This window comes from Spea bombifrons, chromosome 10 (genome assembly GCF_027358695.1).
Source record: "Spea bombifrons isolate aSpeBom1 chromosome 10, aSpeBom1.2.pri, whole genome shotgun sequence".
Classification (NCBI taxonomy): domain Eukaryota; kingdom Metazoa; phylum Chordata; class Amphibia; order Anura; family Pelobatidae; genus Spea; species Spea bombifrons.
This window is the reverse complement of record NC_071096.1, coordinates 21,124,518-21,150,624: the sequence shown is the minus strand read 5'-3', so window position 1 is coordinate 21,150,624 and position 26,107 is coordinate 21,124,518. Positions and strand designations below refer to the sequence as shown.

Sequence of the window (26,107 nt, the reverse complement as noted above, 5' to 3'; positions counted from 1 at the left end):
AATTTTCGGAAGACACTTAACTTTTATACTAAATGGTTATCTTTTAACTACAAAGCAATTAAATACTATTCTAAAACCTTAGTCTTTTTTCCATTGTATGACAATTTTTATAGTCCATCTGCAGAATCACACTAATATGGGTAATTCTGCCTTATAATAGCAACATCTAGTGGTCACTAGAAAATCCGACATTGAGCCACAATCTGTGAAATATTTTTTTCTTATAATAGGCACTCCTAGCGGTCAACTAGTGACTGGCATTGGACCGCAAACGTTAAAATTGTTTGATATATTCCGACATGGGACCACAAAGGGTTAATATGCTTCTGCACAAGTGTTGATAAAAAAAAAAAAAAATCACTGACATGATTACTCATGGAATTTCGTTCGTCTGAGTTCCTCTGAAGAAACTTCTAATAACTGACAGTGAACTTGTTATGTCATGTAATTGGGCACATTAATCTGATACACTACAATGTGAATATGTTCTTGGGCATCACAGCAAAGATGGCTACAACTCCTGGTAACTGGATTAGAGAAGGCGTTTGAAGGTAATATTTCATAATACTCAGCATATCTAAAACATCCCTGAGCTTGCTGCCTCATCTTGTTGCTATACTGTACAAACATTGGCAGTATTGGCAAAGTTGGCAGTATAGGTGTTTGCCTGGTTTGGAAATGCATGTGAAGGGAAGGAGTAGTTGGGATCTGCTATGCAATGTTTGCTTCATGCACAAATTAGGGTGTAGAATAGTCCTGCAGATACAAACTACAGTGACAGTACCAAATGTAAATGCTGTCCATACACACTTGGTGGCTCTCAAGTACAGTTCAGAGATGTGGTGCCTGGGTCTCTAGTGATGAATCATCCACTATACCCTGAGCTAACACTTGTGTTGGCAGTGACAAGGATTGTTGCTATACTGAAGAGATCTCTTCCCTTATTTTGACGTAAAGCTGGTTTTTGGAAGTGTCTAATAAAAACTCTTGTCTTCATAGCTCCTGTGAAGATATCATGGCGATAAAGGTGAGCTTTCTGCTGGTCTCAATCTTTTGCATCTTCCTGCAAAACACAAAGGCCTAGTGCTTAAAATGGGTCTCGTAGAGCTATGATTATATACCGTATTTGCTCGATTATAAGACGACCCCCCAAAATCAAAATATTAATTTAGGAAAAAAACAAAGCCTGAATATAAGACGACCCTATAGGAAAAAAAGTTTTACCAGTAAATATTAATTCATGTAAATATATTTTTTAAATTTCCTTTTATTTGCCAACCTGCCCCCCCCAGTTATGCCACTCTGCCCCCAGAAATGCTTTATACCCCCCCATTTGCCACTCTGCCCCATGATATGCCTTATACCCCTATATGCCACTCTGGCATATAGGGGGTTAAAAGGCATATCATGGGGCTGAGTGGCATATAGGGGGTTAAAATGCATTTCTGGAGGTATATATGCATATCATGGGGCTGAGTGGCATATAGGGGGTTAAAATGCATTTCTGGAGGTCCAGAAATGCATTTTAACCCCCTATATGCCACTCAGCCCCATGATATGCCTTTTAACCCAGCATGTACTGGTTAACAGCAATCACACTCCTATCAAGCCAAGGCAGCCAGTACATGCTGGAACCTGGGGATGATAGTAGTGGGATTACAGCCTCCCTATGCCATGCTACAACCCCCACCCCCCTTACACATCCATGCTATCACACATTCACAAACATTTAAATACTCATTCATTCCATTAATCACACATACTTCACACATTAATCACACATACTAACCCAAAAACCCTCCCCCACCGCCTTACCTGAACTGCAGATCTCTCACTCGAAGACTTCTGCAGGGGACCGGCTGTACCAGCAACTTCTCTGGCCCCGCCCCAGAGGAGGGAGGGGGAGATAGAGTTCTGTGAGGAAGCTACAAGCTTCCTGTCCTCCTGCTTCTAACGGAAGAGACACTGCTCGCGACCGGTAAGCAGCATGGCCCCAGCCATTTTTTTGGGGTCTGATTAGAAGACGACCCCGATTATAAGACGAGGGGTATTTTTCAGAGCATTTGCTCTGGAAAAAACCTCGTCTTATAATCGAGCAAATACGGTATTATACCACCCCAGTCTGATAAACAATGACTGAGTGGTATGCATGTCTTACATGAGCTCAGAACATATCTGAAGAATGCTAGCTAAAGTCCCTCTTTCATTTCTAGTACAAAGGTTTGCATGCGGCATTCAAAACTATTGTACTGTGGCTAAAAAGGAAACGTTCATAATCAGATTATACAATCAAATACCTACAGTTACTGTAATTCTGGCAGTGGGTAGCATACTCTTTAGGGTAAGAAATTACTTGGTCATGAAGTGTTAAAAGGAATGTACTTGTGGCCCTCTTGGCACAATCTAGACAACTTCATTTTACTAATGTGGTAGAAAATAGAATGTCTTAATCCAGGGCTTGACAAATCCCTGGCGACAGAATTTTGTCCTGAAGCCTAGGTGTTTGTCAGCCTGCTACATCCCCCAAAAAAGCCCCCACATCACCACAATCATGGTGATTGCGGGGGTGCAGCTGCTGCTGTCATCAGCAGCATCATCAGCATTGAAAGAGCGTTATCAAGAACATCAGCATTGAAAGAGCATTATCAATTTTTTTTTTTTTTTTTTTCAGCACTGACCTGAAAGTCCAGGGTGCTTCCAGGTCAAATGCTGTGAGTTTAGTAAGTTCACAAATTTGTCAAGCCCTGTCTTAATCTGTTTTAAGACTGGTTATTGGGGTAAAAGTAAACCCAGTTTGTGCCCCCAGTAAATCACCCACCGCTAGATTTAATGTGGAGGGAATTTCTCGGGTAGACCTCTTCATTTGTGCTATGCCTTCTGAATAATTTGCCTTATTTCATTTACTCAATGTCAATGGCTTTTAGAATGGTAGATGTAGTGTGGGGTAAAAATTAACTAGTGTATGTGGGAACACTAAACTCACTTTGGATCCTTTCCTAATAACATTTTGACTGTTGCAAAACAAGCGTTACAAGTATGCATTTTCAAATTGGCTATGCTGGGACTATGCTATATATATGCTATGCTATAGCCTTAATGGGTAAAATGGCTTCTGAAATGGGTGATCTTTAGTAAATCACTACCTGGTGTCCTACTTGGTTAACTCTGCTGTCAGGTGACCAAAGTTGCAGTACTGCGCATTCTAGTATCTCTTGCCATTTAGAACTACCGCTTGAATCTGTTGCAGGTGTTGATCAGTGAATGTCTGAAGAGCGCATAAATCCAGGAATGATGCACTTTTAAAGGAAGAAAGTGCTCTGTGGCTTTGACACTTGAGCCCTTGACTGTGTAAACCTTTGACATGAAAGTTCATTGTGTTGAACAGGTGAGTGATTACTCTTCATATAATCCTGTTAAGGTATCAGTTCTACACAGGCTGTTAACCCCTGCAGTGCAGGCTGTTTTCCAATCAAACCTTTCTACCGGGCCACATTGCAAATTAAATTCAAAATGGGTTTCAGGGCTATGATGATCAGTTCTACCGCCCCAGTCTGACATACAGTGACTGAGTGGTATGTTCTGAGCCTCTGAACCTACTCACAATAAAAGGACAGCTTAACATTTATTCTAGTTAAATAGCTGTATTCATGGGACTACATACTGAATAGCTAATGTTAACTTTAACACTTTTAGCTATTACAAAATAGTGTACTAAAATGGCTCACACATTTTTAAATATCTCTACAGCTCTTTGAAGGGATCGCATCACTCTGTGCCTGAAAAGGAGAATTCCTCTTCAACATACTTCAAGATGACTTGGTTTGAGTGGGAAGACTCTTGGCTTTTGCAAATAAAGCTTTTATATTCATTTCTGGCCTGTGTTCCTACTTTCCCAGTTGGCCTTTTCTGTGATCTGTGTAGTAGTACTTGAGTTTGAGCTGTTGCCTCATTACAAGTGGTATCAGTCTTGGGAGGGCTTGCACTGTGATTTCACATTACCAAAGTAACATGCAGGTTGAGGATAATTTGATAAAATTATCAGGCACCTTCTAAGCAAACTCCAAATTTCCCCATGAAATGCACACAATGTGTAGTTTTAGGTAAATCTGTTTGTCATTTTCCAAAAATCAATGGAAGGAGGGGGAAAATAACCAAAGGCAGACATAATCATATTATGATATAGGTCGTAGAAATGCAATATGACACTAACTGTTAGTAGATACAGTAATCAAAAAATTACTATACTGTGGGGCACCGCAAATCGTGTCAACTGTGAATGTCGACGTTATAAAATCTAAACACGGCCACTGCACTACTGTCATTGTTTGTACAATTAAAAAAAAAGGGGTATGAGGAGGGAGATGAAAAAGGGGAAGAGAGCAAAGCTAAAACAGAAGTGGAAAGGGGGGATACAGGATGAGGGAAAGAAAAGGATCACCCAGGGGTGGTGGAAGAACAAGCCAGCTCCTAAGCCCATTGGAGATATTCAAGTTTGTGAGAGAGGACCCCATAGGGTGGCAGATGAGAGAAAGGAAAGCCAGCATGCCCAAGTACCTGTGTATTTCTCAATCTTATCAGAGGATAATTGTAGGAGCTCCTCCATCACATCTCTTCCACTCGAGGTACCCATAAGTGCAATGAGGGGACATCAATGCGTTTCCAAAACAATGGTATCAGACAGCTGCGTTGAGAAGGTGCCGCAATACTATATGTATAACTGAAATGCTAGATGACCCACAACTCCACCATAAATGTAGATGAGTACCAGGTTCTGCACCATGCCTCCAGCAATTTAGTGTCAGTGCAAGGGAAAAGCCTTCCAAGTGACACAGGAGTCCTGTACCACAATGTCAACAGCTTATATGCCGTTTCTTGTACCTTGGCTGCTATTGAGCACTTGTGCGCTGATTCAGAAACCCTGTCCTACTGTTGGTCAGTCAAAGTGTCACCCCAGGCTTCCTCCCAGTAACCCATAAATGCCGGCGGCATAGAAAGATCAGTTGCTATTGGCATGTGATAAAGGATAGAGACTCCTTCCCTGGGCAGCAATTGGTGCCTAGCAAGCGTTTCAAAGGGCGTCAATTCTCTAGAAAGATGTCCGCCCAGGAAGAGCAAGCTCAGCATCAGGAAGTGCGTGCTCAATCAGCAGGGGCGCATTCCTGTTCCATACTGCAGATAAAAGGTAAGTTGGGGGGTATCCCAAGTGATTCGAAGAATCCCCATTCCAATCGTGTGGCAAAGTCCGGGGTACCCTCTATGGGGTCCAGTGGGGAAGGAAATGAGGAAAGAGTCCCGCCAAATATATCTCAGCCGCCAAATCAACAACGTAGCTCGGACAAAGGGATTCTCGGTGCTTGGAGAACACCAGGACAGAGCCCCAAACAGTTTGATTAAGGAACCGATGTGGTGGCCTGCTCTAGCGATATCCATAACTTGTGAAAAGAAAAGAGTGATATTCAGCGCTTAAAATAAAATGCCAGATATCTGGTGTAATGACACACCTTAAACAAGTATAATACCTTGGTGCTGCAGAAACAACACACTGACCACAAGTGTGTAAAAGATAATACACAAAACAAAGAAATAAAGTGCTGCGCAAAATTTACGACACCACAATATGTGCGGAAATTAAATTAAATACTTAAATTCATTAAAGTGGATTCTTCAATAGGTTCCTCTGTTGGGAAGCCCATAGAGCCCCTTCTGGGGAATGGAGTTTCATCTTTGTACCGGTGTACCAGAAAAGACTGGAGGAGAAAGAGCTAAAGTAGTAGCTTTAATATGAATAAAAAAGTAGTATCTTACATATAAGAATACTTTAACGCTCCCGTGGAGAGGACCGGAATAATGCTGTGTTGTAGCAATAACAGCTTGGTTCTCACAGGATTCCTCTGTGTCCACTTCCTCAATGGGCGTATTCAGCACAACGCGTTTCACCAATCGGCTTCCTCAGGTGCATCCATATCCATAACTTGGCAGATGGATTGAAGCGCCATTCCAGCATACGCAACAGGTGAGTTGCACGATAATAACTAGACTTGGGCACCAGGGGGCTCTTCGTGTTCGTCTTCGTGCTCGTCTTCGGGGGAAAAAAAAACCTTCGTATTCCGCGAATATTCGCCCGTTCCTGTCTTCTCTTCGGGCAGATATTCGCGGACATTCTTCGTGCTCGTTTAATCTTCGTTTCCCTCCCGGTTCCCTAGCAGGGGTTAATACGGGGTTAACAACACATCGGAGCAGCAGCAGCTGCCGTGGAGGTACGTGTGTGCAACTCTATTGGTCGTTTCGGCAGGGGGCTGGTCTGGCATCAACGAGTGAATTGCAGAACGCACTTCATTCGTTGATGGCAGGCCAGCCCCCCGCCGAAACGACCAATAGAGTTGCACACACGTACTGAGGTGTACTGTTCACAAAATGACCTAGAGACAAATGCTCCAAGGAACTTGGCCTCCGTTTATCATACACAATCACACATCCATAGATGTTTAATAAAAGAATAGGGATTATTTTACATTTTTAAATTGATTTTGGACCACTTGTAATACATGCCTAACATTTGCTACCTATTTACAATGGCATACTTTGCAACAACCCAACTTTTACTGGACAGGACTGGAAAAAAGCAGGACTGTCCACCAAAATCTTGGGTGTGTTGGCAGGTATGCGGATGGAAAAATGTTGGACAAGAACTAAAAAATAGCTTAGGGTTATTGTACGGTTATGTTTAAGATTAGTAGCAGTGCACTGGTTTGGTTAAAGATGTATTATGTCTAAATAATAATTTAATTTTAATTTTAATGGGTTTTAAAAAAAAAATAGGGGTTTATTTAAATGTATTTTAAAGTTAGATTTATTATTTAGTACTTTATTATATTTATTTAATGTTTATACTAGTGCTACCTACCGAGCTATAACTACCAACGTGTATTTGCATACCTAGTTTAGCTAAATTAGATGGGACAGGACTGGAAAAAAGCAGGACTGTCCCTGAAAAAGTTGGGTCTGTTGGCAGGTATGTGGATGGAAAAATGTTATAGTATGAAGTGTGAGTTATAGCGTTAATGCTAGTGAGTGTAGAAGTGAAGGCCAGGACAAATACCAAGAGGAAAGGTCCTTGTGATTTGTGCATTGTACGTATATGTGTTATGTGTGTTGTCACTGTGTTATATGTGTTATGTGTTATGTTACTGTGTTATTTGTGTTATTGTGTGTGTTATGTTTGGTTGGTTGGTTGTGTATCAGAAGGAAAATAATGAAATGGAAAAGGAAATGGAAAAGGCGAATGAGTGGGCAATTGGCGACCCACTCACCTGTTTCACCCCAGAGCAAAGCATCCAAACACTGTCAGTCCTAGACGTTTGGCAGCAGACTTCCAGAGCTCAGACACAAGACCCTAGCTTAAGCTGGCCACTCCGGCGGAGGTAGCAGGCGTTGCCACACCGCAGACAGACGCAGCCAGGGGGGAGAAACTGCCCTTACCATTAGGGACATTTGAGGCATTACACTAGCCATGAAGCGAACTGGCATTGAAGAGACGCTGGCACCACCAGCAGCAGCAGCATTGGGAAAGGCGAATGAGTGGGCAATTGGCGACCCGCTCACCTGTTTCACCCCAGGGCAAAGCACCCAAACACTGTCAGTCTTAGACGTTTGGCAGCAGACTTCCAGAGCTCAGACACAAGGCCCTAGCGTAAGCTGGCCACTCCGGCGGAGGTAGCAGGCGTTGCCACACCGCAGACAGAGGCAGCCAGGGGGGAGAAACTGCCCTTAAAATTAGGGACATTTGAGGCATGACACTAGCCAGGAAGCGAACTGGCATTGAAGAGACGCTGGCACCACCACCAGCAGCAGCAGCAGCATTGGGAAAAGCGAATAAGTGGGCAATTGGCGACCCGCTCACCTGTTTCACCCCAGGGCAAAGCACCCAAACACTGTCAGTCTTAGACGTTTGGCAGCAGACTTCCAGAGCTCAGACACAAGGCCCTAGCGTAAGCTGGCCACTCCGGCGGAGGTAGCAGGCGTTGCCACACCGCAGACAGAGGCAGCCAGGGGGGAGAAACTGCCCTTACCATTAGGGACATTTGAGGCATGACACTAGCCAGAAAGCGAACTGGCATTGAAGAGACACTGGCACCAGCAGCAGCAGCAGAATTGGGAAAGGCGAATGAGTAGGCAATTGGCGACCCCACTCACCTGTTTCACCCCAGGGCAAAGCACCCAAACACTGTCAGTCTTAGACGTTTGGCAGCAGACTTCTAGAGCTCAGACACAAGGCCCTAGCGTAAGCTGGCTACACCGGTGGAGGTAGCAGGCGTTGCCACACCGCAGCAAGTGCAACCAGGGGGGAGAAACTGCCCTTACCATTAGGGACATTTGAGGCATGACACTAGCCAGGAAGCGAACTGGCAGAGAAGAGACGCTGGCACCACCACCAGCAGCAGCAGAATTGGGAAAGGCGAATGAGTGGGCAATTGACGACCCGCTCACCTGTTCCACCCCAGAGGAAAGCATCCAAACACTGTCAGTCCTTGGCATTTGGGAGCAGACTTCCAGAGCTCAGACACAATGCCCTAGCGTAAGCTGGCTACACCGGCGGAGGTAGCAGGCGTTGTCACAACGCAAACAGACGCAGCCAGGGGGGAGAAACTGCCCTTACCATTAGGGACATTTAAGGCATGACACTAGCCAGGAAGCGAACTGGCAGAGAAGAGACGCTGGCACCACCACCAGCAGCAGCAGCAATGGAAAAGGTGAATGAGTGGGCAATTGACGACCCACTCACCTGTTTCACCCCAGGGCAAAGCATCCAAAGACTGTCAGTTCTTGTCGTTTGGGAACGGACTTCCAGAACTCAGACACAAGGCCCTAGCGTAAGCTGGCTACACTGGCGGAGGTAGCAGGCATTGCCACACCGCAGCAAGTGCAACCAGGGGGGAGAAACTACCCTCTCCATTAGGGACATTTAAGGCATGACACTAGCCAGGAAGCGAACTGGCAGAGAAGAGACGCTGGCACCACCACCACCAGCAGCAGCAGCAGCATCATTGGAAAAGGTGAATGAGTGGGCAACTAGCGACCCACTCACCTGTTTCACCCCAGGGCAAAGCACCCAAACACTGTCAGTCTCAGACGTTTGGCAGCAGACTTCCAGAGCTCAGACACAAGACCCTAGCGTAAGCTGGCCACTCCGGCGGAGGTAGCAGGCGTTGCCACACCGCAGACAGACGCAGCCAGGGGGGAGAAACTGCCCTTACCATTAGGGACATTTGAGGCATGACACTAGCCAGGAAGCGAACTGGCATTGAAGAGACGCTGGCACCACCAGCAGCAGCAGCATTGGGAAAGGCGAATGAGTGGGCAATTGGCGACCCGCTCACCTGTTTCACCCCAGGGCAAAGCACCCAAACACTGTCAGTCTTAGACGTTTGGCAGCAGACTTCCAAAGCTCAGACACAAGGCCCTAGCGTAAGCTGGCCACTCCGGCGGAGGTAGCAGGCGTTGCCACACCGCAGACAGAGGCAGTCAGGGGGGAGAAACTGCCCTTAAAATTAGGGACATTTGAGGCATGACACTAGCCAGGAAGCGAACTGGCATTGAAGAGACGCTGGCACCACCAGCAGCAGCAGCAGCATTGGGAAAAGCGAATAAGTGGGCAATTGGCGACCCGCTCACCTGTTTCACCCCAGGGCAAAGCACCCAAACACTGTCAGTCTTAGACGTTTGGCAGCAGACTTCCAGAGCTCAGACACAAGGCCCTAGCGTAAGCTGGCCACTCCGGCGGAGGTAGCAGGCGTTGCCACACCGCAGACAGAGGCAGCCAGGGGGGAGAAACTGCCCTTACCATTAGGGACATTTGAGGCATGACACTAGCCAGAAAGCGAACTGGCATTGAAGAGACACTGGCACCAGCAGCAGCAGCAGAATTGGGAAAGGCGAATGAGTAGGCAATTGGCGACCCCACTCACCTGTTTCACCCCAGGGCAAAGCACCCAAACACTGTCAGTCTTAGACGTTTGGCAGCAGACTTCCAGAGCTCAGACACAAGGCCCTAGCGTAAGCTGGCTACACCGGTGGAGGTAGCAGGCGTTGCCACACCGCAGCAAGTGCAACCAGGGGGGAGAAACTGCCCTTACCATTAGGGACATTTGAGGCATAACACTAGCCAGGAAGCGAACTGGCAGAGAAGAGACGCTGGCACCACCACCAGCAGCAGCAGAATTGGGAAAGGCGAATGAGTGGGCAATTGACGACCCGCTCACCTGTTCCACCCCAGAGGAAAGCATCCAAACACTGTCAGTCCTTGGCATTTGGGAGCAGACTTCCAGAGCTCAGACACAATGCCCTAGCGTAAGCTGGCTACACCGGCGGAGGTAGCAGGCGTTGCCACAACGCAAACAGACGCAGCCAGGGGGGAGAAACTGCCCTTACCATTAGGGACATTTAAGGCATGACACTAGCCAGGAAGCGAACTGGCAGAGAAGAGACGCTGGCACCACCACCAGCAGCAGCAGCATTGGAAAAGGTGATTGAGTGGGCAATTGACGACCCACTCACCTGTTTCACCCCAGGGCAAAGCATCCAAAGACTGTCAGTTCTTGTCGTTTGGGAGCGGACTTCCAGAACTCAGACACAAGGCCCTAGCGTAAGCTGGCTACACTGGCGGAGGTAGCAGGCATTGCCACACCGCAGCAAGTGCAACCAGGGGGGAGAAACTACCCTCTCCATTAGGGACATTTAAGGCATGACACTAGCCAGGAAGCGAACTGGCAGAGAAGAGACGCTGGCACCACCACCACCAGCAGCAGCAGCAGCATCATTGGAAAAGGTGAATGAGTGGGCAACTAGCGACCCACTCACCTGTTTCACCCCAGGGCAAAGCACCCAAACACTGTCAGTCTTAGACGTTTGGCAGCAGACTTCCAGAGCAAAGACACAAGACCCTAGCGTAAGCTGGCCACTCCGGCGGAGGTAGCAGGCGTTGCCACACCGCAGACAGACGCAGCCAGGGGGGAGAAACTGCCCTTACCATTAGGGACATTTGAGGCATGACACTAGCCAGAAAGCGAACTGGCATTGAAGAGACACTGGCACCAGCAGCAGCAGAATTGGGAAAGGCGAATGAGTAGGCAATTGGCGACCCCACTCACCTGTTTCACCCCAGGGCAAAGCACCCAAACACTGTCAGTCTTAGACGTTTGGCAGCAGACTTCCAGAGCTCAGATACAAGGCCCTAGCGTAAGCTGGCTACACCGGTGGAGGTAGCAGGCGTTGCCACACCGCAGCAAGTGCAACCAGGGGGGAGAAACTGCCCTTACCATTAGGGACATTTGAGGCATGACACTAGCCAGGAAGTGAACTGGCAGAGAAGAGACGCTGGCACCACCACCACCAGCAGAATTGGGAAAGGCGAATGAGTGGGCAATTGACGACCCGCTCACCTGTTCCACCCCAGAGGAAAGCATCCAAACACTGTCAGTCCTTGGCATTTGGGAGCAGACTTCCAGAGCTCAGACACAATGCCCTAGCGTAAGCTGGCTACACCGGCGGAGGTAGCAGGCGTTGCCACAACGCAAACAGACGCAGCCAGGGGGGAGAAACTGCCCTTACCATTAGGGACATTTAAGGCATGACACTAGCCAGGAAGCGAACTGGCAGAGAAGAGACGCTGGCACCACCACCAGCAGCAGCAGCATTGGAAAAGGTGAATGAGTGGGCAATTGACGACCCACTCACCTGTTTCACCCCAGGGCAAAGCATCCAAAGACTGTCAGTTCTTGTCGTTTGGGAGCGGACTTCCAGAACTCAGACACAAGGCCCTAGCGTAAGCTGGCTACACTGGCGGAGGTAGCAGGCATTGCCACACCGCAGCAAGTGCAACCAGGGGGGGGAAACTACCCTCTCCATTAGGGACATTTAAGGCATGACACTAGCCAGGAAGCGAACTGGCAGAGAAGAGACGCTGGCACCACCACCACCAGCAGCAGCATCATTGGAAAAGGTGAATGAGTGGGCAACTAGCGACCCACTCACCTGTTTCACCCCAGGGCAAAGCACCCAAACACTGTCAGTCTTAGACGTTTGGCAGCAGACTTCCAGAGCTCAGACACAAGACCCTAGCGTAAGCTGGCCACTCCGGCGGAGGTAGCAGGCGTTGCCACACCGCAGACAGACGCAGCCAGGGGGGAGAAACTGCCCTTACCATTAGGGACATTTGAGGCATGACACTAGCCAGGAAGCGAACTGGCATTGAAGAGACGCTGGCACCACCAGCAGCAGCAGCATTGGGAAAGGCGAATGAGTGGGCAATTGGCGACCCGCTCACCTGTTTCACCCCAGGGCAAAGCACCCAAACACTGTCAGTCTTAGACGTTTGGCAGCAGACTTCCAGAGCTCAGACACAAGGCCCTAGCGTAAGCTGGCCACTCCGGCGGAGGTAGCAGGCGTTGCCACACTGCAGACAGAGGCAGCCAGGGGGGAGAAACTGCCCTTAAAATTAGGGACATTTGAGGCATGACACTAGCCAGGAAGCGAACTGGCATTGAAGAGACTCTGGCACCACCAGCAGCAGCATTGGGAAAAGCGAATAAGTGGGCAATTGGCGACCCGCTCACCTGTTTCACCCCAGGGCAAAGCACCCAAACACTGTCAGTCTTAGACGTTTGGCAGCAGACTTCCAGAGCTCAGACACAAGGCCCTAGCGTAAGCTGGCCACTCCGGCGGAGGTAGCAGGCGTTGCCACACCGCAGACAGAGGCAGCCAGGGGGGAGAAACTGCCCTAACCATTAGGGACATTTGAGGCATGACACTAGCCAGAAAGCGAACTGGCATTGAAGAGACACTGGCACCAGCAGCAGCAGCAGAATTGGGAAAGGCGAATGAGTAGGCAATTGGCGACCCCACTCACCTGTTTCACCCCAGGGCAAAGCACCCAAACACTGTCAGTCTTAGACGTTTGGCAGCAGACTTCCAGAGCTCAGACACAAGGCCCTAGCGTAAGCTGGCTACACCGGTGGAGGTAGCAGGCGTTGCCACACCGCAGCAAGTGCAACCAGGGGGGAGAAACTGCCCTTACCATTAGGGACATTTGAGGCATGACACTAGCCAGGAAGCGAACTGGCATTGAAGAGACGCTGGCACCACCAGCAGCAGCAGCATTGGGAAAGGCGAATGAGTGGGCAATTGACGACCCGCTCACCTGTTTCACCCCAGGGCAAAGCACCCAAACACTGTCAGTCTTAGACGTTTGGCAGCAGACTTCCAGAGCTCAGACACAAGGCCCTAGCGTAAGCTGGCCACTCCGGCGGAGGTAGCAGGCGTTGCCACACCGCAGACAGAGGCAGCCAGGGGGGAGAAACTGCCCTTAAAATTAGGGACATTTGAGGCATGACACTAGCCAGGAAGCGAACTGGCATTGAAGAGACGCTGGCACCACCAGCAGCAGCAGCAGCATTGGGAAAAGCGAATAAGTGGGCAATTGGCGACCCGCTCACCTGTTTCACCCCAGGGCAAAGCACCCAAACACTGTCAGTCTTAGACGTTTGGCAGCAGACATCCAGAGCTCAGACACAAGGCCCTAGCGTAAGCTGGCCACTCCGGCGGAGGTAGCAGGCGTTGCCACACCGCAGACAGAGGCAGCCAGGGGGGAGAAACTGCCCTTACCATTAGGGACATTTGAGGCATGACACTAGCCAGAAAGCGAACTGGCATTGAAGAGACACTGGCACCAGCAGCAGCAGCAGAATTGGGAAAGGCGAATGAGTAGGCAATTGGCGACCCCACTCACCTGTTTCACCCCAGGGCAAAGCACCCAAACACTGTCAGTCTTAGACGTTTGGCAGCAGACTTCCAGAGCTCAGACACAAGGCCCTAGCGTAAGCTGGCTACACCGGTGGAGGTAGCAGGCGTTGCCACACCGCAGCAAGTGCAACCAGGGGGGAGAAACTGCCCTTACCATTAGGGACATTTGAGGCATGACACTAGCCAGGAAGCGAACTGGCAGAGAAGAGACGCTGGCACCACCACCAGCAGCAGCAGAATTGGGAAAGGCGAATGAGTGGGCAATTGACGAGCCTCTCACCTGTTCCACCCCAGAGGAAAGCATCCAAACACTGTCAGTCCTTGGCATTTGGGAGCAGACTTCCAGAGCTCAGACACAATGCCCTAGCGTAAGCTGGCTACACCGGCGGAGGTAGCAGGCGTTGCCACAACGCAAACAGACGCAGCCAGGGGGGAGAAACTGCCCTTACCATTAGGGACATTTAAGGCATGACACTAGCCAGGAAGCGAACTGGCAGAGAAGAGACGCTGGCACCACCACCAGCAGCAGCAGCATTGGAAAAGGTGAATGAGTGGGCAATTGACGACCCACTCACCTGTTTCACCCCAGGGCAAAGCATCCAAAGACTGTCAGTTCTTGGCGTTTGGGAGCGGACTTCCAGAACTCAGACACAAGGCCCTAGCGCAAGCTGGCTACACTGGCGGAGGTAGCAGGCATTGCCACACCGCAGCAAGTGCAACCAGGGGGGAGAAACTACCCTCTCCATTAGGGACATTTAAGGCATGACACTAGACAGGAAGCGAACTGGCAGAGAAGAGGCGCTGGCACCACCACCACCAGCAGCAGCAGCAGCAGCATCATTGGAAAAGGCGAATGAGTGGGCAATTGACGACCCGCTCACCTGTTTCACCCCAGGGCAAAGCATCCAAAGACTGTCAGTTCTTGGCGTTTGGGAGCGGACTTCCAGAACTCAGACACAAGGCCCTAGCGTAAGCTGGCTACACCGGCGGAGGTAGCAGGCATTGCCACACCGCAGCAAGTGCAACCAGGGGGGAGAAACTGCCCTTACCATTAGGGACATTTAAGGCATGACACTAGCCAGTAAGCGAACTGGCAGAGAAGAGACGCTGGCACCACCACCACCACCAGCAGCAGCATCATTGGAAAAGGCGAATGAGTGGGCAATTGGCGACCCGCTCACCTGTTTCACCCCAGTGCAAAGCATCCAAAGACTGTCAGTCCTTGGCGTTTGGGAGCAGACTTACAGAACTCAGACACTAGCCCTAGCGTAAATTGGCTACACCGGCGGAGGTAGCAGGCATTGCCACACCGCAGCAAGTGCAACCAGGGGGAGAAACTACCCTCCCCATTAGGGACATTTGAGGCATGATTTCAGCCAGGAAGCGAACTGGCAAAAGATGCTGGCACTACCACCAGCAGCAGCGTTGGAAAAGGAAAAAGGTGAATGAGTGGACAATTGACGACCCGCTCACCTGTTTCACCCCAGGGCAAAGCATCCGAACACTGTCAGTCCTTGGCGTTTGGGAGCGGACTTACAGAACTCAGACACTAGGCTTTAGCGTGAATTGGCTACACCGGCGGAGGTAGCAGGCATTGCCACACCGCAGCAAGTGCAACCAGGGGGAGAAACTACCCTCTCCATTAGGGACATTTGAGGCATGATTTCAGCGAGGAAGCGAACTGGCAAAAGATGCTGGCATCACCACCAGCAGCAGGGTTGGAAAAGGAAAAAGCTGAATGAGTGGGCAATTGACGACCCGCTCACCTGTTTCACCCCAGGGCAAAGCATGAAAGTCTGTCAGTCCATGGCGTTTGGGAGCGGACTTACAGAACTCAGACATTAGGCCCTAGCGTAAATTGGCTACACCGGCGGAGGTAGCAGACGTTGCCACACCACAAACACATGCAACCAGGGGGAGAAACTACCTTAAACATTAGAGAGAAAAAAAATTTACTTTCCAAGCTAAGAGCTGGGTAACCCAACTTGGGCAGATTGAATTTAAGAAAGGCAATCTGCTCCATCAGATGAGGTGCCATGCGTGAGCGCTGTGGACTCAGTATGTTTCCAGTCATAGGAAACACGCACTCACTTTGAACAGTGGTTGGCGGACATGATAGTAGCTGCTGCGCAACCCATGAGAGTGCAGGCCACACACTCTTCTTTTCATCCCAGTAGCTAAAGTTTGACCATTTCAGCAGCACTACTCTCCTTTCTGCTGCTAGCTCTGTCAGATGGTCCAACTATACTCCCAAGTCCCTCTTCCGAGAACGCAGCTGCGTGACTCAAACACTGCCAGTCTGGCCCAGGTAATACCAGTGTTCTCCCATCTAGGCAGCAAGATGGATGGGAGTGTTCTCCCATCTAGGCAGCAAGAACGCAGCTGCTCCACTCAGCTGTGTTGTGATGCTTGTGGCACTGCTGCTGATGCTGCTGCTAGGAGTAGCAGACCACATCATCTCTTCCTCCTCCTGCACCTCTCCCTCCTCGGACAGCATTCCCATTTTACGCTGCCAGTCACGCACCTTGTTGACCAATTGCTCCCGGTAGCTACTGAGAACATTAAATTTCAAAGCTAGCTTTCCCTTAATTCTTGGATCGCAAAGGCACGCTAGTATCATTTCGGGACTCTCTTCCATTCGTTTGCGAAGGTGTACTTTTAGCAGATCCTTCAGCTTCCTGACTATGGCTGCTATGTCAGGATGTAGAGTGCCACCTTGAACAGCCTCACGGTTTTCAAGGAACACATCCATCTTGCTGCCTAGATGGGAGAACACTGGTATTACCTGGGCCAGACTGGCAGTGTTTGAGGTTACATTTTCTGTGGCATCCCTGAATGGTTTAAGGACTGCCACTAGCTGGGCGATCACTGTCCAATCCTCCCTATTCAATGGAGATGTAATCCCAATATTGTGCTCTGAGGCAAGATTATGGATTGCCCTCTGCTGCTCCAAAATCCTCTCCAGCATGTCTAACGTGGAGTTCCACCGTGTACTGACATCCTGACGTAGGCAGTGTACGGGAAGACCTGACCTCTCTTGCTCTTCCCTCAAAAGTTGGCTAGCCTTAACACTATGGTGAAAGTGCCCAGCGATCTTTCTGCAGCGGGACAGAACTACTGCTGCCACATTAGTTCCTTCTGACATTGCTGCCTTCACTACAAGATGGATGATGTGGGCTGCACCGCGCACACCAACAATATGACCATCTCGCAGCGCTTTCACTATATTGGCACCTCCGTCAGTTACCACAAAACCAATTTCAACATTGGTACCCGCCTCTGCTCCCACCCAAAGGCTAAACATTTTCCTCATTGCATGCAGAATATTTTGGGAAGTGTGCTTTTCATCCATCACTTCTGCATGGAGAAGGAAAGATCGGTAGCCTGCTGCAGCAGCTTGCTTAGACACACCGGAAGCCACCAGTGTGCTGTCAAAGAAAGAAAGGCATGCTGGCCGCTAGGTGCACTCCACAAATCTGTAGTGAAATGAACACACTGACCAGCAGCCTTGGAAAGCTCCTCTTTTACTGCTGCAACACAGGACCGATACAATGAGGGGACAATGTTCCTGCTGAAAGTGGAACGTGACGGAACTGTATATTGTGGAGCCACAGCCGCCATCAATTGTTTGAAAGGCTCCCCTTCGATTATAGAGAAGGATGCCCCTCCAACAGCAATGAACTGTTGGCCTGCTGTTTGAGCATTGACCTTTTGGATTGGAATGCCACAAATTGTTCCAGGGTGGGCTGGACATGCAGTGCTCCAACCTGCCTTGGTCTCTGGCTGCCAGCACTAGCTGCTGCTGCTATTGGCTCAGAAGAAGAAGCTGTTGGGGGTTTTCCACGGCCACCAGCTATGCTGCCTGCACTAAGTTTTACTTCTGCATCTTTCCCCAATAGCACAGCATTGTGTTGAGTGCTGAGGGGATGCTTCATGCTAGCACTGGTAAAATGGCCAGACACTTTCCCTCTGCTTATTAGCTTCCGACAGTGTTTGCACTTTCCATAGCGCCCTTTTTCAACATTTTCAAAGTGCTCCCAAATTGGGGCGCGCATAGCCTTGGAGTGTACCTTGGGTGCTGCTCCTACTGCTCGGGGTGGATGAACAGAGGCAGAACTAGTGGTGGTGGGACTGGTGGTAACAGTACTGGCCAATGTGGGACTGCTAATTGCTTTAGCTTTAGATTTGCTAGGTTTTGCTGCTGCTGCTGGTGGTGATGGTGATGATCGTAGCGGAGAAGGCGGAGGCTCAGGGGAAAATTGTGCACTAGTCATTTGGACACTGCTCCCTGAGGAATCTGATTCCTGACCACTCATCTCCTCTACTTCCTCTGCCTCATAGTCTAGTTCTTCATTAGCCAGATCGAATGGAATTCCTGCTAGGCTGGAGCTAAGACTGATATCGTCGTGAGACTCGTGACTAGTAGTAGTGCGAGCAGGAAGAATAGACTCTGCACTTGGCCTCTCAGTCTCAGGCTCCTCTGCTACCTCGCTAGGTGGAGTTCCACTATGTGTAGCCCTCTCTCTAACTGTCTTTACAAAAATGTTGTAAGGACTTGGTGGCTTGCTAGAGGTACTAGGAGGATATGGTGTGGCGGTACCAGTGGGAACAGTAGGCGCAGCACTAGTGGTGGTAGAGGCGGTAGAGGTGGGGGTGGGGGTGGTGGTTTTCCCTACAAAGGAATGAGATCGCTTTGGTTTGGGACCCCTCTGAGTCTTGCTGCCAATTTGGCTCTGCTTGGTACCTTGCATGCTGCTTGTGGATGGGGAAGATGCTGCTTGGGGGGGCATGGCTTGACCATCGACTGAGATGGCAGCATAGTGCGAGAGCTCTGTGCGGATTTGGGCTTTTTTCATTAAAAAAAACAGCATTCAACTGTGGACCCGTTCCAGAATCGAACTACTACTGGACTGATTGGAAGATGCAAAAGCAGAAGTTTTCAACCAAAACTTCGGGTGCCTCGAAACCTGTGGAAAAGCTTGTGATTGAAGACACTGAATCCCCACGTAAGAAACAGGCTAAGATGGGTGAGGAGTTTGAGAGATCAGGTATGACTGTTATGGAACCTCGATTGATTAAGCTGCTTACGGATCTCAGGAATGGGATTCGTGATGATTTGATGAAAGAGATTTCCATTCTTAAGAAGGATATAAACGAACTGGACATTCAAGTGGATCGTACTGAACAGGCTTTTGGTCTGCAGAAGAACTCACATTTAGAGTTAGAAAAGCGTGTGGATCTGCTTGAACACCAACTCGAGCTAAGTAAACTAAAAATTGCTGATTTGGAAGATCGTAGTAGGCGCAATAATATACGGATCAGAAATATACCTGAATCCATACAAAATCAAGATCTAGGCGCATATGTTAAAAAAATTATTGGCTTGGTCCTGAAAAATCGTGCTGAACCAGAGATTTTAATTGACCGTTGCCATAGGCTGCCGAAGTCCAACCGAGCTCCTAAGGAGGCTGCAAGGGACACTATAGCACGATTACATTTCTTCCATGTTAAGGATGAGTTCCTGGCTGCTGTGAGAATGGGTGCTAATCTCTGTGAGGAGTATACAAACCTCCAATTTTTTCAAGATTTTTCTGCTTTCACTATGTCACGAAGAAAAGATTTTCAATTTCTTACAAGGGAATTACAAGCTCTGAATATCCGATACAGATGGGGATTCCCTGTTAAAGTTTTATTTAGGCATGACGGTCAGAACTATGTTATAACATCACCGGAAGAGGGAAAGGATTTTTTACAAATATTTTCGCCAAGACATCACGAATCTAAGGGACAAAGAGTTGATCGCAGAAGGCATACCAAAGTTGCAGAAGCTGCAGCTATATTGGATGAAGAAGCCATTATTGCGGAGTAATAGGTTTGATTTATTGATATGTGCTCTATACATATAGACATTGGTTTTTTTTTCCGTGTTTTTCTATTTTTTGTTTTCTTTTTGCAAGTTGATGGCGCTGACCGGGCGTGCCACACCTATTTCAAATCTCTGGAATTTCCCTATTCTTCTATTGTTCTCAGGAGTAAACAACCGGAACTTCTTTGTTAAATAAACATTGCAGTATCTCTGCAGGAGCATGGATATGTTGTTAAGAAACACTGCTACAGGGACACTGCCCAGCTATTGTTTTAAAACTATCCATATATTTTTGAGATCTTTTTTAACTGTCTTAATTCGAACTGGCTACTTGTTGATAATGTTTCTTTTTTATTATTTATTTATTTTCATTTTTATTTGTTTTCTTTTGTTTCTATTTTTTTCTTATTATTTTGTGTTTCTTTTTTTAATTCTTTTTTAATTTAGTTTTTTATTTTTATGTGTGGGTCTTTAATGGATTTCTTTTATTTATTTTTTTTTTCATTCGTTTTTATGCAACGTTATTAATTATTACATTATCCCTGTCCTCACTGTTCTCTCGCTACCCCCCCAACAGTAAGGCCTTTTTTTTTTACCATCAATGGAGAGGAGTATATTTTTCATTTCTTTTTACTCCTCTCTTTGGGCCTATTTTTTATCTTTGGTATATATTTTATTTGTTCCAAATTTAGTTGGTTCCCCATTAGGAAGGGAATCATTTCTTTTTTAGTTTTGTTGTTTTTCCCCTACCCATTTGTAATCAATGGAAGCTCTTGTGTGATACTTATTTTGTTTATTTTGGTTCTCTAGCTGTGCGTGCTTGTACCTCCTTTACAATAGCCTTTCATGTTTTTAAAATTTGATGTGTTAGGCCCAATCCCTTTATTTTGTGTTTTAGCCATTTACAGTCTTGTGTTCATTTTTGCTGTTCCTTATAATCAATGGTATTGAAAATAATGTCCTTTAATGTTAAGGGATTGGGCTCTTTTCATAAAAGAAGGCTGTTGTTGAAGGAGGCTAGGAAGAAGCATGTAGATGTTTTGTGCATACAGGAGTCCCACTTTAAAAATGATTTTAATCCCCACATTTTTACTAGGTATTATCCCATTCAATTTCATTCTAAGTTTTCTTCAAAGGCTAGGGGAACTTCTATTTTTTTTAACAAATCATTGGCTATCAAGACTTTGACAACTATTATTGATCCTGACGGTAGATATGTGTTATGGGTGGGTAAAGTGAATAACGTAGATTATTCCATTTTCAATGTTTATTTTCCAACGAGTTCCCAATTTCAATTTCAATATTTAAAAAACGTTATGCAACCAGCTCTTGATGAATGTAGGGGGAGAGTGATTGTTTGTGGTGATACTAATTTCGTATTGGACCCTGAAAGTGATGTCTCGAGGGAGGACTCCTCTCCTTATATGTCCACTGCAAAGAGGTGCTCCAAATTGTTGCAATCCAAATGTTACTATGATGTGTGGCGTCTCCTACATCCTAATGAAAGAGATTATACTTTTTACTCAGCTGGCCACAATATGTACTCTCGTATCGATCGCTTTCTAGTGCCTGAAAATATGTTAGCTTTCATTGAGAAAGCTGAAATTTTAGATTTTAAATGGTCAGATCATGCTCCTATTACTTTGGGTATTCATGAAACAATACCACATATCCCTTATAGACCTTGGAGACTAAATGATTTCATTTTGAATAACATAGATGAACAAATCTTGGCTGAAAAAACGTTATCTTCATATTTTGACGAAAACATTACTGAAGATATTCCATATTCTACTATTTGGAATGCTCATAAGGCTGTGTTAAGAGGTCATTTTATTCAGAGAAATTCTTATATTAGGAAAACATCGTCTGCAAATGTTAAAACTTTGGAGAAAGAATTATATAATTTAAATTTAGCAAATAAGTTAGGCCCTTCTTTCTCTGTTTCAGCTTTAATTAAAGACGTGAAAACAAAATTGGATAGACTTAATTTGGAAAAGACTGCTAAAACTTTACGATCTTTAAAAATGTTATTTTACTCAAAGGGTAATAAAGCCTCTAATTTATTAGCGAATAAATTAAAACAAAAAACTATACAATCTAGAATAGCTTATATATTGGATGATTCTGGCCAGAAAATTTTACATCCTAGGGACATTTCTAATTCTTTTGCTGCATATTATAAGTCACTTTATAACCTTAAAGATTCCCCTCTGGAAACACAACCAATCTCTGCTAAAATAACTGAATTTTTGGATAAAATTAATCTCCCTAGAATCCCTGATTTTCATGTTGAATTTCTTGAGTCGGACATTTCTTTGGAGGAGGTGCTTCAAGCTATTAAAGATACTCCATCTGGTAAGGCACCGGGTCCTGATGGTTTTTCTGCTCTATACTATCACAAATTTAAAAATATCTTATTGCCACATTTAACGAAATTGTTTAACGAATATTGGAAAAATGGCTATATTCCTGATGAATCCCTTTGTGCCCAAATTTCTACTTTACCTAAACCCGGGAAGGAACCTGATAGGTGTTCCAATTTTAGGCCCATTTCTCTAATTAATAATGACACCAAATTATACTCGAAAATATTAGCTAATCGTATCTCAAATTTATTGGCTCTGCTTGTTCATAATGATCAAGTAGGTTTTATTCCCAGACGTCAAGCAACAGACAATATGAGACGTTTTATCAATTTGATCTCATATATTCAAAAATCTAAATACCCCTCTTTATTTTTATCACTTGATGCTGAAAAGGCATTTGATAGGGTCCATTGGGGATATTTGGAAGATGTTTTGATTCGGTTTGGGTTCCCAGCTGCTTTGAGAAAAGCTATTTTTGCTTTGTATCAGAAGCCTACTGCAAAAGTGCTGGCCTCTGGAGTTTTGTCCGACTCATTCTCTTTATCCAATGGGACTAGGCAGGGTTGCCCTTTGTCACCTTTACTTTTTGCTTTAGCTATTGAACCTTTGGCTGAGGCAATAAGAGTTGATAGTAATATTCAGGGTGTTACAATAGATGGAGATACTCACAAATTGGGTTTATTTGCAGACGATGTAATTCTTACGTTAAGTGATCCAGCTACTTCTATGGGTCATTTATTTTCTCTTCTTAGAGAATTTCGTGAAGTGTCCTTTTATAAAATTAATGATACCAAAACACAGGCATTACCATTCCATATAAAGAGGAATGATTTGACTGCTCTTAAAAGATCGTATGACTTTGACTGGAGGAAGACCTTTATTTCCTATTTAGGCATTAATTTATGTAAAAATTTAACACATATGTATGCTTACAATTTAAAGACTTTTTTGGCCCTCTTTGCTACTGGATCTTGAGAGGTGGGACAATCTTGAGATTTCATGGTTGGGTAGAATACACTCCATTAAGATGGTTATTCTCCCTAAGATTTTGTATTTTTTAAGAGCCATACCTTTAAGTGTGCCTATTTCTTTTTTTGATTCGGTGCGTTCTGCGCTCATAAAGTTTATCTGGAGGAAGAAGCCTAGCAGAGTCAAATTTACCACTTTGACTAATTCTAGAGACTTTCGGATTGGGGGTGCCAGATTTTAGGAATTATTATTATGCATCGAATGCTTCTGGCGCTTTCAAATTTAATTTGGACAGGGATTGGCCTAGATGGCTTATTATGGAAATTAATAAACTAAAACCTTTTTGTATAAAAGATGTTTTATGGGTTTCACATGCTAATCGGCCCAAGTTTACAAAAATGTACCCCTCAACTAAATTGGCTATACTCTCTTGGGATAGATTATTTAATAAATTACCAGGTTCTATTACTTGGTCCAGGGAGATGTCACTTAGTTCCTTGAGATATGTTCTTCCAGACCTAGATATAGATTACTGGAATGGCAAACATATTTTTTCTATTAATGATTTCTTTAAGAATAATTCGGCTCTATCATTTACAAAATTACAAAAAAAATATAATTTAGATGCTGACAGGCAATGTGATTATGACTTCATTCTTCAAATTATTCAAGAACGATTTAATATCGTTAATTTTGATGTGGATCAGTCTCGTTTAGCTTTGACTGATATAGAGACAGTTTATATTAATGCCCCGGACCTAACAGGTACTATCTCATTGTGTTACTCTTCCCTCTCCTCGAAGGTTTCAGAAAAACTTAAATTTTTATCGGCCTGGGAAGAGGAATTAGGTAAAACATACGATCTAGCTGTCTGGAATGATGTGTTTTCTGGACTAAGGGGCATAACACAATGCGCACAACATTTTGAAAATCATTTTAAGATAATATACAGATGGTACCTGACCCCGGAAAGGCTTTTTCGCATGAAGATGACTACAAGTTTTAAATGTTGGAGAGGCTGTAATGGCCCAGGTAATCTCCTTCATATTTTTTGGGATTGTCCATTAATTAAACCTATGTGGGACTCTTTATTACCAATAATTAAGCTTATGAATAGCGAGATTGAGGTACTTGGTCCAGAACTATGTATTTTTAAACATTTTCCGTCTGATTTGCCTAAAATAGATAAGATCATCATAGGTCATTTGCTGATTGCAGCTACTATCCTTATCCCTAAGTATTGGAAAACAGGAGTTGTTCCGACTATAAAAGAAATCTTGTATATAACCTTGGAGAATAAATCTTATGAATCTTCCATTAGGCCACCCTAAATAAAACACAACTTTTATTTTTTTGGGACACCTGGGAAGAGAAAATTAGAAATAAATTTTTACTTTAGTTTATCTTTTTTGTTCCTTTAGATTATTATTTTTTTAATTTTACATTTCTGCACGCTTCTTCTTAATTTTTCATCCATATGTATTTTTTTTATATAGCGAGATAACTTTGGTTAAAGTGAAGACAGAGACTTCCAGATTGAAGATTTTAATAATTTACATTTCCATATTCCCCCCTGTTCCCCCCCCTTGTTTTTTTTTCTCTTTCGAGTGATAATTGTTGTAACTACAATTTCCCAAATCTATGGTTTCAATTTGAATTATTATTGCACACTGTATATTGTATGTACGATACTATTTGACAGTCTCATGTGTTTGATGTTATAGTTACATTTATTTTTGTTTTGTATTTTATAAAACTGTAATAAAAATTATTTGAAAAGATGCTGCTTGGGGCAAAAGGCACTTCTTTTTAGTCACTGGGCTGGTACTACTTGTGCTACCCTTTAACTTTGAACGTGCTTCTGGTGCTTTAGGCTTTCCGTAAAAAACCATAGAGCTTTTGGTGCCTTTCCTTTACTTGATGAGCCTTCAAGCAATGCTTCCCCAAATGATAAGCGAGAGCTTGGCCTACTTGGCCGACTAGACTGACGCAAAGGCTGCATCTTAGACCTGGTGGTGGTGCTGGTGGTGGTGGTGCTGGTGGTGGTGGTAGATGGAGCTTGTCCCTCCTTAGTCCCAAAAGGAGGATCCATTTCAAATTTTGTGTTGTGTGTGTAGTGTAGTGTAGTGTAGTGTAGTGTTTAAAAAACTATAAAAAAAATAAAATAAAAATAAAATAAAAATAAAAAAAAGGAAAAACGAATTAAAGACAAAAAAATTAGAAGAAGTTCTCTTCAGTGCTACTGCTTAAAAAGTAAAACTATGCACTACTGCACTGTGCTGTTGTGTGCAATCTGCCAAAGTGCTAAAGTTATTTAAATTATTAACTCAAGATTAACTATTTAATAACTAGCAGTATTTTATTTTTAATTTGAATTTACACGGGCCTAAGAGCTTAGCCTACTACTATGCTAGCCTAAAGTTCCTTACTATAAGTCAGGCAGACGCTCTCAAACCACTAAGCTAAAGTGAGGTTAAATCAGATTCAGTATATGATTTATTAATTAATATTAAGTTATATAATAATTTACTTATATATTATGTATTATAGATAGAAGAATATAGATTATGAATTAGAATTTAGAATTAGAATTACTTATATTATAGATTATGAATTAGAATTTATATTGTTATATATTATTTATAATATATTATAGATTAAGATTAAAGAAGATTAGAATTATTTAGTCATGGATCTGGCATTTGTCTAATGGTTTTATGGCCCCTCTAACCAGGGAGTGAACTGACCAAAGATGCTTTGATTGAACCATATCTGTCCATTGGATCTCTACTAGTCCAACTAATTTACTGCTGAACAAATTCCCCAATACCTCTGTGTTTATCTAATGTCTTTGTTAATGTGTGAATTGTGCTTTTGTATTTAGATAAGTCTGTGTTAGCTTCATTAATGCCTGAGGAAGGGACCTAACAACTTGGTCTCGAAAGCTCGCAATCAAACTCTCAGTTAGCCAATAAATTGTATCATTTTAACTATACTTTTCTCCTATATATATATGACAAATATATATATATATATACATAATATTATAATGAACTATTAAATTATAGATTCTATAAAATTATTATTTATAAATTCTATTTAATTT

The 26,107-nt window shown here is 45.0% G+C and overlaps 2 long non-coding RNA genes and 1 other non-coding gene across 5 annotated transcripts in view; all 3 read left to right on the top strand.

The window, feature by feature from the left end:
• LOC128467034 (uncharacterized) overlaps positions 1-26,107 on the top strand; it is a 69,643-nt gene that overhangs the window by 3,887 nt on the left and 39,649 nt on the right. The gene's annotated exons all lie outside the window — the stretch shown is intronic.
• On the top strand, positions 462-3,868 carry LOC128467035 (uncharacterized). 3 transcript variants are annotated; one of them, XR_008345673.1, is made up of 4 exons: positions 462-551; positions 1,000-1,027; positions 3,248-3,385; positions 3,748-3,868. It is a non-coding gene; the product is annotated as an uncharacterized LOC128467035 (long non-coding RNA). The 3 variants fall into 3 exon arrangements; XR_008345672.1 differs by lacking the exon at positions 462-551 and having other exon boundaries at positions 670-1,027; XR_008345671.1 differs by lacking the exons at positions 462-551; positions 1,000-1,027 and having other exon boundaries at positions 3,104-3,385.
• On the top strand, positions 3,519-3,589 carry LOC128468074 (small nucleolar RNA SNORD31). Its single transcript, XR_008345792.1, has one exon. It is a non-coding gene; the product is annotated as a small nucleolar RNA SNORD31 (small nucleolar RNA).